Source organism: Cajanus cajan, chromosome 9, assembly GCF_000230855.2.
Source record: "Cajanus cajan strain Asha chromosome 9, NIPB_CcT2T_4, whole genome shotgun sequence".
Taxonomy (NCBI): Eukaryota; Viridiplantae; Streptophyta; class Magnoliopsida; order Fabales; family Fabaceae; genus Cajanus; species Cajanus cajan.
Genome location: NC_138525.1, coordinates 37,701,654 through 37,712,970, shown reverse-complemented (window position 1 = coordinate 37,712,970; position 11,317 = coordinate 37,701,654). Strand labels below are relative to the sequence as shown.

Here is an 11,317-nt window from a genome sequence, read left to right as displayed (position 1 = left end):
GAAAGGGGCGCCGTGGGGTGCTAACACCTTCCCCACGCGTAACCGACTCCCTTACCCAACTCTGGTTGTAGTGGCCAAAGTTGATTTTTAAATCAATTGCCTTATCCCTTTTTCCAATGTTTTGAGTAAAACATTGGTGGCGACTCCACGAACCCTCCTTTTGCGAAAAACACTAATCCATGGAGGGTCCCGCTTGGGATTAATATGGATTGGTGAGCCTTTTAATAAAATTGCTCGTTTGACGAGGTCTCAGTTTGAGAATAAGTCTTTCTAGCAATCCACATTTTAAAACAAAAAAACGAGTCCAACCATCCTTCGCGAATGCCGAACGCCCCGTTTCGGGCCGGTGGCGACAGGAAGCTTGAAGCACAAGCTTCTCCTTAGCAAGCTTACCAAGCAAGCTAAGAGAGAAGCTTGCTCTCCAAGCCTCTAGACCATGAGTAGTTAGCTAGAACTTACCATGGTTCCTAGTGAACCATGGTTAAGACTAGCTTACTCTCCAAGCTTCCTACTCCTATAATTTCGTTTTTCCTTCTTTGTAAAAACACTTTTGTGATAATTGAGATTGTATTTTCTGAATAGAGTTCAGATTTCTCTCTTCCAAAAGTCCCTAAACCTCTTTGAGTGCATCCAATTCTCTTATCCCTTCATAGAAGAGTGTGGTGAGAATTGAAGGGGCTTATCTCTTCTCCAAGGAGTGGCGCCTCTTGGGAGTGTTCCTCCACCAACTGTGGTGGCCTTAAGGCTTCCTCCTCCATAGGAAGCCTTAACCAAGCATAGGAAGAATTAAGGAGTTCAAGGTCTAGGGAGGAGCTTGAAGGAAACTCAACATCAATCCGGGTCTCCAACAAGTTTTCCATCAAAGAGTTTAGAAAAGTCATAGAATCTAATTTGGTCTTGAAGGGAAGTAGTAAAATTAAGTTCAAAGAAGTTTGAACTTCCCTTAAGATCAAAAGTAGAAAATAAGACACTATGAGATGTATCTAATAAACAATATAAACCAAAGGTTGGGTGCTTTATTAGAACAACTAAAGTAAGAGAAGTCCTAAATAGACAATGGCTGTCTACTTTGGGCACCACCAAAGTAGTAGCATAAGAAGTAGAACTGTCGCCACCCGCCGAAACGGACCTTGGCAATCGCAACGATGGTCATGACTCGTTTTAAGGCAATTGATTTTCGCAAATCAACCTTGGCCATTACAACCAGAGTTGGGTAAGGGAGTCGGTTACGTGTGGGGAAGGTGTTATCACCCCACAACGCCCCTTTCGGGTTCCCTATGACGGATTATTTATTAAATAATAGCGTAAAATTACTAAATTACCCCTATTTATTATAAGCGATTATATATTAAATATCTACATGATGACGAATTTAAAAATGCAACAATCAGAAAGCGGTAAAAGAAGGGATTTTTAGAGAAGAAACCTCTTGAAGCGTGCTTTTTATATATCAACGAAGTTTAGGAGGCTTTTTGGCGCTCCCTCCCTCTACAAGCTCGCTCGCTCCTTCCTAAAAAATAATTTTTACTATGGAAATCAAAAAGATTTCCCTTCGCTAGTTCGAATTCTCATGCTAAATGCTTAGAACTCAAGAACTTCGTCGGATCGGCTCTCGGAGAGATTCCTAGGGCAGAACACTGCTCAAAAACCCTAGAATACTCAAGGAGAGAGTCCAAGAAGTGTGTGAAAGTGTGGAATGACGTCCAAATGACGTCCTATTTATAGGGATGAGGCGCAGTATGGCCCCTGGGTTCAATACGGGCCGTATTGAGTTTTTGTACTTCAATACGGCCGTATTGAATTCAGTACGGCCGTATTGAAATACAGAAACTTCAATACGGCCGTATTGGTTTCAGTACGGCCGTATTGTAGTACAAAATGTGTAGTACGGCCGTACTGAACTCCAAGGAGGCCGTATTGAGCTCCAAACCTCCCACTTTCTTATTTTTGGCTACTCTAAGACCTCTAAACCTACAGATAGTCATCCTATGGTCTTCTGGGAGTCCTTCTGGCTGACTTTCCTTTGATCTTTGAGAGTCTTCGAGTCTTATTTCCGACCCGGACAATTTTAGGGGTCTACAGCTGCCCCCCCTTTACTTAGTCGGACGGCCTTTTGGTGTACCGGCTGACAAGTAAAGGAGTTGACCCAATTGTCCGGGTGATGTGCCATCCTTCTGACTTGTAGCGTCTTCCGGTGGAAAATTGTTGAGTAGCCTCTCCAGGTTGAGTATTAGTCGTCGCCTCTCCAGGCTCATGCATACCTCAGTGTTTCTGACAACCTCGGTAGCTGAGTACCGCCTCTCCAGGCCCTGCCTCTCAACATTCGGCAGTTGAGTATCGCCTCTCCAGGCCCTGCCTCTCAACATGAGTCAGTTGAGTATCGTCTCTCCAGGCCCTGCCTCTCAACATGAGGCAGTTGAGTATTGCCTCTCCAGGCCCTGCCTCTCAACATGAGGCAGTTGAGTATCGCCTCTCCAGGCCCTGCCTCTCAACATGAGGCAGTTGAGTATCGCCTCTTCAGGCCCTGCCTCTCAACATGAGGCAGTTGAGTATCGCCTCTCCAGGCCCTGCCTCTCAACATGAGGCAGTTGAGTATCGCCTCTCCAGGCCCTGCCTCTCGACATGAGTCAGTTGAGTATCGCCTCTCCAGGCCCTGCCTCTCAACATGAGGCAGTTGAGTATCGCCTCTCCAGGCCCTGCCTCTCAACATGAGGCAGTTGAGTTTGCCCTCTCCAGGGTTTTGCCTCTCAACATGGGCAGCTGAGTTTGCCCTCTCCAGGGTTTTGAGATAAGTTTGTCTCCACAGTCCACAATGCTGCTTCGACGGTTTGTTTTTCTGATTTTGTGCCGCTGAGGGCTGGATAACGCAGGGATCCGTCTAGGGGATGTGCAGTCATTCATAGGTTTTTGTGCCCCAACTTGCATTGCTTAGTTGGTACCCATGGGGAATTTCTGACTCCTTGGGGTGTAGACACAGATGCTCTCTCTCTGAGTTGAGCGATGCCTTATGTTTGGCTGACGTCCTTTTGACGTAAGTGGAGTATCCCGGTTGTCCTTATTCGGGTGTCTCTTTTGATTTTCTGATTTTTGTAGCCTCTGTGTAGGCTGTTATCCGCTGGGGGATTCTGTCGTTCAATTCTTGACTGGCCTCTTCTGTTAGGCAAATCATCTTGATGTTCGGTGTTTGGCTGGATGCCGAATTCCGCTTGGGGAATATTTATTGATATTTTTTATTTTTCTCCTTTTGTAGGGGTGCCTCTTGAGTAGGCGACTGGGGATTTGGGGATCTTATGTATCCCAGAGTATTATTTAGGAAGCCTCTGCAGGCTTAGCCTCACTCAGCGCTTGAGTCAGAGAGCTATCTTCCACTGAGGAAGTTTCAAGTCCTTTGACTGAATATTTTGCTTGGATGATCGCGCTTCCATTGGGGATTTTGACGATCTTGCTTTGATAGCTCTCGCTGGGGATTTGTTCCATGAGCTTAAGCTGAGGTTTCTCTGGGGAGTATTATTTCTGCGAGCCTCTCCAGGCTCAGTTATTCTGAGAGAGTATTATTTTGGCGAGCCTCTCCAGGCTCAATTATTCTAAGAGGGAGTATTGTTTCGGCAAGCCTCTCCAGGCTCAATTATTCTGAGAGAGTATTATTTCGGCGAGCCTCTCCAGGCTCAATTATTCTGTACAATTTGTTGGGTTTTCTGTATTTTGCCTTTTTTGTTGATTTTTGGCTTTTTCTGTATTTTTGCCTTTTTTGTCGATTTTTTGGCTTTTTCTGTATTTTTGCCTTTTTGTCGTTTTTTTGGCCTTTTCTGTTGACTGTTGTCATACACAAGCAATTTTTCTATTTTTCTATTTTATGCAATTGCCTCATGATAAGGTCTTTGAATGTGCAACTAATGTGTGTGTGATGCACAAATGCAAGTTTGATTATTTTATTAATGCTTTTTTTTTTTTTTTAAATGAATGGCTCTCCCTATCCTCCTTTTCTTGGAGGAATTTCTGTCGTCGACGTGAGGGAATATCTTTGTGAGCCTTTTTCACAGGAGATTACGGATTTTATAGGAACCCCTCCAATTTTCTTTATTGACTGATTATTAAAGGAATTTCGTACAATTTTTATGAAATACCAATTTTAGAGGCATAATCACATGGTCAAGAGAGAAGAGAAAATGAATAGATATTTTATTGATATTCACAAGTGTTTTTACAGAAAGATATACAGAAGGAATTTCTGAAGAATGGCTGGCCAGGGTAGGCTATATACATTGGGCTTAACAATTATATCTGTAATTGTTGCTCTTTACATCCCCCTAGTTGCTTCAGGTGAGATGCCTGAGCCAGGAGTGTAGATGCTGCAAGACGCTTGCTTCTAGAAGATAATCACTTGAGCCGCCTTTCGGTTTTCGATTCAAGTGATCGTTGCTTGCTTTGTCTTTGTATCTTATTATTTTGCCCCTAATTTTTGCCTAGGACATATCCTAGCGGGGATAAATTCGCCTTTGTTTTGCCTAGTACCCTTGTACTGGCGGGCTTTTTATTTTGCCCTAACTTTTGCCTAGGACGCCCTTTTTGGGTTTTCATCCTAGCGGGCCTATGCAAGCAACGTCTTCAAGCATAGTACTTCTTTACCACGTCAGCGTTGACTGGGTATCGAAGTTCTTTTCCATCCATGTCTGTGAGGATCAATGCTCCTCCTGAGAAGGCTCGTTTTTCCACGTATGGTCCTCCGTGATTTGGGGCACACTTTCCGATTTTGTCCTTTTGAGTTGGTAGCAATTTCTTCATTACCAACTCTCCCTCATGGTAGACTCGAGGGTGGACTTTCTTGTCAAAAGCCTTTTTGATCTTCCTCTGATAGGCTTGACCATGGCATATGGCGTTCAGCCGTTTCTTTTTGATAAGGTTCAACTGGTCGTATCGGTTTTGAACCCATTCTTCCTCGGAAAGTTTTGTTTCCATGATTACCCTTAGAGAAGGTATCTCGACTTCGATGGGTAGAACTGCCTCCATCCCATAAACGAGGGAGAATGGAGTAGCTCCTGTAGATGTACGTACTGAAGTCCTATAGCCATGAGGAGCGAAGGGTAACATCTCGTGCCAGTCTTTAAATGAGACAACCATCTTTTGCACTATTTTCTTGATGTTCTTATTGGTTGCCTCGACTGCCCCATTCATCTTTGGCCGATATGGGGAAGAGTTATGGTGTTGGATCTTGAATTCTTGGCACAGTTCTTCCACCATTTTGTTGTTCAGATTAGATCCATTATCAGTGATGATTTATTTCTCCATGCTTCCACTAGATTATTCTAAAATCATTTGGAACAAGAGAGAAAAGAAGGGAAAGATACTTTTATTCTGAAGTTTGTGTTTTAGAGGGGATTTATTTTTCAAAAATGGTTTTTGTAAGAATGGTTGGCCAAGGTAGGCTTATGTGTTTAGGCTTGTTTGATTAAACACTTATGAAGTTAAGAAAATCTTTGTTTATTGACGTTGTGATTTGACAACTTAGATAGCTTCCCTTGAACCTTTCTTTTTGAATTCGGTTCATGGTACCATCATGGATTTCTTTTGTTTTTTGATTGTCCTTATTTTTGCCTAAAACACCCTTTTGTGGCGTTTTAGCGGACTTTTGTTTTTGTTCATTTTTGCAACCCTAACTTTTGCCTAGGTCACCCTTTCATGGGATTCCTAGCGGGTCTTTTGCTCTTATTTTTGTGCAGCCCCCTTTTTGGGTTTCTTGCCGAGCTTTTTTTTTTATTTTAAAGGATTTCTTTTTATCCATGATGGCACTTGTCGAGGCCAAGGGAAGGTGCTCCAAGTTGTCACACACACTTCCACATAAAAATGATGCGGGTTTATTGTTATTAAGATGATTTTAACCTCATTCATGTTTATTCAAACAGGGTTAAAAACAATGTGGTTTAGAATTTTATTATAAGCAAGAAAAGAAGCAATGAGAAAGAATAAAGAATGATTTTATTATAATCATAGCGGAAACATGTGTCCTTATTTCATCACTGATATGGGTCCCAATGTTGACCTCTTTTATCTCTCGGCCCTGCCCCAAATTCACAGTCTCCAATTTCTCTTGATATGGTTGGAGTAGACGAGCTTCTTGATTTAGCAGTCTTTGCAGATCCGGAGAGATGACCTCCTCATCACTGTCCAACTCAACCCATTCATCCTCAACTTTCGGATCCCGGTCAGAGCGAACAATTACAGACATAATTATTTTATTGGTTTTGTTTAGTTTTAGAATTATTAATGTTAATGAGGAAAGAGAGAAAAGAACAAAAGAGAGAGTGATGTGTGAAGAATGCCTCTTTATTGATATGTATTAAAATTTGTACAAAGACCCTTATTTACATGAAAAGGTTCTCATGATCTCGGGTACTGATCATGAGTTCCTAAAAGAAAAATATGAAGGGGCCCTATCGTGGCTTGCCCTTCTCTCTACTCCTGCTTTGGCAGAGGGTTCTTGCTCACGTCGGGCGCTGTCGAATCGAAAGTGACCCACCCAGCATCAATAAGGCTTTGGACCTTGTGTTTGAGAGCTAGGCAGTTCTCTGTTGAATGCCCTGGTGCCCCCGAATGGTATAAACATTTGTCTTGTGGCTTGTACCAATCGGGGTAAGGTGGGTCGATCTTCCTTGGTGGAACATAAGCTAGAAGTTTGGCTTCTACTAGCTTCGGTAGGAGATCGCTATAAGTGGTCGGAAGTTTATCAAACTTCTTCACAGGGGTGAATTGCGATCTTCCCGACTTCGAAGTGGAAGTAGCCGAGGGTATGGTTATAGCATTGACTCCTCCCTCTTTCTTCTTCCCGAAGGCCTTCTTAGCTTCATATGATTGGGAAGGCTTAGCCAGCTTCCCACTTTTAAGTCCTTGTTCCACTCTCTCCCCAATGGTGATGATGTCCGAGAAGAGTGTCGTTGTGTTCCCTATCATTTTATCGTAATAGGGACCAGTCAACGAGTTGATGAATAAGGACACCGTCTCCTTATCCGACAGCGGGGGCTCTATCTGTGCCGCCAACTCCCTCCATCGTTGGGCGTACGCCTTGAAAGATTCATCATTTTTCTTACTCAAGGCTTGAAGATCTGACCTATCGGGTGTTAGGTCGATGTTGTATTTATAGCGCTTGAGAAAGGCGTCGGCCAACTGCCTCCATGTATGTACTAGATTTCCATCTAGCTGCATATACCAATTGAGCGCAGTATCGGCTAAGCTCTCTTGGAAGCAATGGATCAAGAGCTTTTCATTTGTGGCATATGCAGCCATTTTGCGACAGTACATGGTGAGATGACTCTTAGGGCAAGTCGATCCCACGTACTTTGGGAAATCCGGCACTTTAAATTTAGGAGGGAATTGGATGTCCCTCACTAAACACATGTCGGCGGCATCTTTAATATCGAAGTCATGCCCCTCCATAGCCCTTAGTCGATCCTCTAGGGCGTGGAATTGTTCCTTTGAAACTTCGGGTTCTTTAATCATTATCCCCGCCCCAAGGGGTACAGCTCGTGGAGGTTCTTCCTCGTGCTCCTCCTCCTCATGATGATGGGACTCATGGTCACTGTGGTGAGACCCATGTACATTATGATGACGCATGAGCTCCATCATTTGCGCCATTTGTTCTTTGAGCTGCGAGAGCTCGGCTGTAAGCTTCTTATTTTGGTCCTCTAGCGCTTCCATCTTCTTGATTTTCTGCGCGCGTGTGAGGACAGAGAGATGACCAGCCACTTTCTAAAAATGAATATTTAATCTAATTAATTTATGGAATGAATACGCTCTTGACATGAGCTTGATAACCCTCCATTTTTAAGGCGCTGCCTTTTTAAAACAGAGTGTTACTACCCTCCTTGACTTATGATCTCTCCTCAACGGAGAATCTCGATAATTATGGGTCTCTTTTACTCATGTCAAGAGGTATTGGTGAACCTAAAATGCATGGTTTATGAGGATGCATGATGTCTTATTGGTAATGATGCACATGCTCCTCACTTTTATTATATTTTCGCACATGGTCTTTCCTCTCATGTCATGGTATTTTCATGCATGGGGATTATTCTTTAGACCTTATCACGAGGTTTTATTAATGCACAAACAATATCACATAAACCTATACACAAACAATTCACTCATCCACGAACAGTCACGAGCGAATCACGAGGTAGGGGTATCCTGCAGAAAAGTGCATATTCAAGGTGGTTCTAACTCTTCTCACCGGTCTGAGGCCCCCAAGGTGCCCCCATTATAGGGACCCAATTCCTCTTGTCGTAAGTCGATGGAAAGCTCTAACGAACTGTCGGACTCAAGTTCATGGTTATCACCTTGAGTGATGCTTTCCGACAACGGTCTACGGGCACCTATAGACCCATTCGACAACCGGCCATACTAACATCCACTCCCTATGGCTTTCCACTCATGCCCCCGGGTATAGAGGGAACTGTTGTGTGCAAAGGTTTGTGTGCAGTTTTTATTTCAAACAATTGCGAAAATTTGAACATACAACAGTTATTAAAGCCAAATAGATAAAACGTGTTATCATACAAGTAAGGGGTAATGAAGTAATTTTAAACTATTATTTTGAAAAGAATCCATCACTAAATGGGACTGACTCTCGAGGCTTCCCCAGTGGAGTCGCCATCTGTCGCCACCCGCCGAAACGGACCTTGGCAATCGCGACGATGGTCATGACTCGTTTTAATTTTTTGAAAGTGGTGGATTGCTAGAACGACTTATTCTCAAACTGAGACCTTGTCGAGCTAACAATTTTATTAAATGATTCACCAATCCATGTTAATCCCAAGCGGGACCCTCCATGGATTAGTGGTTTTCGTAAAAAGAAGGGTTCTTGGAGTCGCCACCAATGTTTTACTCAAAACATTGGAAAAAGGGATAAGGCAATTGATTTTCGCAAATCAACCTTGGCCATTACAACCAGAGTTGGGTAAGGGAGTCGGTTACTGATGTTGTGAATTTTACTCGTATTTTAGCACTTTAATTCACAAGAATTCATAGCATAATCATGCATATCTTTCATGTTTTTAATAAATTTTTATATCATTTTCCTATTTTATGCTTTTCTTGGTATGTGTTGTGTTTTCTCTGAGCAGGATCAAGATTTAAGAATTAAAGAGGAAATGCTGAGCTACAGGGAAAATCACGGCCGTGATTCTAAATCACGCCCGTGATTCACCAGAGAAAATCACGGCCGTGACTCCCAATCACACCCGTGAACGCCACTGACCCTTCATAGATGTGCTCCAGAGAAGATCACGGTCGTGATTCTCAGTCACGGCCGTGATTCACTTCGCGTCCCAGCTTTTTAAGTTTTATGTTTTATTTTTATTTTATCTTTGTAATTTTTTATCTTGGTAGTTTTACCTTTTTACCCTTTTAGGTTATAAATTAGATGAGGTTAGCCTAGAAAGGGGATTTTTGTTTCGGAGACAGTTTTTTTTAGTTTTTGACACTTGGAGAAGGTTGGGCGCCTGTGCCATTGACTCTAAGGTTTGCTTTTCTTTTATTCTTTTTTTCTTGGGGAACTACTATGAACTCCTGTGAGTAGTTTCCCTTTTTCTGGGATCAGGGCTTAGCCTCTGAGAACCTCTTTATTAATGCATTATTCAGTTTCTTAATTTTATTCCAATTCTTGATCTGTTCTTTTATATTGTATATATGAACTTTAATATTATTGTTTTCATAATAACATTAATTAAGGATGAACTGAGAGGAGAACTTGATTATAATTATGATAAACAATTAATCTTAATTTTCATAATCATAGATAATTAGGGATGAACTGAGAGGAGAACCTAATTATCGGAACCTAAAGGAACAGACTTGAGTGTTAAATCACGAGAGTTGATTTAAGCTTTCGAGGAGCAATAGATTAACAAAGATCTTAATGGGTTTAATTGAACGTAATTACCACGAGAGTAGAGATTAATTTTAATTAAACACGTCCTCGTAGCCTGAGAAGGTGCAAGGATTAAATTAGGTTAAGACTACCTTCAAGATGGAATAGAATTAATTAATGAAAATAATAATTCAATAATGTTGGAACTCTTTGTGCGAACCCTAGATTCCCGGAAATCTCCTTATCTTATCTTAAAGTTTTATCTTATTCATTAATTGCATTACTATCTCTTTTACCATCGAATCTGATCTTATCATCTCAAAACAAAAATTCCATCTGTTTTAAAATTCAAATTAAAATACTAGTAATTCTAGGTCAAACACGTAGTCCCTGTGATTCGATATTTATTACTTGACGACAACCGTACACTTGCGGTTTTCCATACATCAAGTCTTTGGCGCCGTTGCCGGGGACTACGTCTCTTGATTTAAATTACAATTATTTTAATTCGAATTTTTAAAAAAAAAAAAATTAAATAAATAAATAATTTTTTTTTTTTTAGTGTTTACTTCTCCAATTCAGATTTCACGGGTCACTTTCTTTTTTTTTGCAGTGCCTTAGGGTTAATGCAAAAGAGATCTCTACGTCTTGGGAAACCAACACCACTTGATCCTGAGATTGAAAGAACTCTCCTGAGAAGGAAAAGAAACCTTTCTAGAGAATTTGACATGGCTGCACAACGAGATAATTTACCGCTTCGGGATTACTCTGCACCCGTAGCTCGTGGGATACCTGGAGGGGAGATGCGAACTGGAGCTACTGTACCAGCTTCTCTGGTGAATATGCTCAAACAGAACACCTTTGGAGGACTACCATCAGAAGATCCTAATGACCACTTAGAGGGGTTCTTGGAAATCTGTGAGACCCAGCAATTTGATGATGAAGTTTCTGATGGAATGCGACTCCGCTTATTCTCACTCACCTTGAGAGATAAGGCAAAGGTGTGGCTAAGAACAGTGCCTAGAGAAAAGATAGCAACTTGGGAATTATGTGAAAGAGCTTTTCTAGAGAAATTCTTTCCTCCTTCTAAAACTAAAGAATTGAGGAAGAAAATCACTAATTTCCAACAAGGCACTGGAGAGACTATTTATGAAGCATGGGAGCGGTTCAAAGGATATCTTCAAGCATGCCCACAACATGGCTTCAACCGTTGGCTTACCATCCAATTTTTCTTTGAAGGATTGGACCAACAAAGCACCATGATATTAGACTCAGCAGCTGGAGGATCTTTCATGGGGAAACCTATTAATGACTGCATGATTATTTTGGAAAATGTAGCCTCAAATCACAGCCAATACAGTGAAAGAGAAGTCACAGCAAGGAAAGGAACTCCGGGGCGATATGAAGTGAACAATATTGAGTTACTCTTAGCAAAATTTGATACTCTTAATCAAAGAT

The 11,317-nt window shown here is 41.8% G+C and overlaps 1 non-coding gene across 1 annotated transcript; it reads right to left on the bottom strand.

Annotated features, from left to right (window-relative positions):
• Window positions 1-10,956: 10,956 nt before the first annotated feature.
• Window positions 10,957-11,063, bottom strand: LOC145952256 (small nucleolar RNA R71). Its single transcript, XR_014429935.1, has one exon. It is a non-coding gene; the product is annotated as a small nucleolar RNA R71 (small nucleolar RNA).
• Window positions 11,064-11,317: the final 254 nt, after the last annotated feature.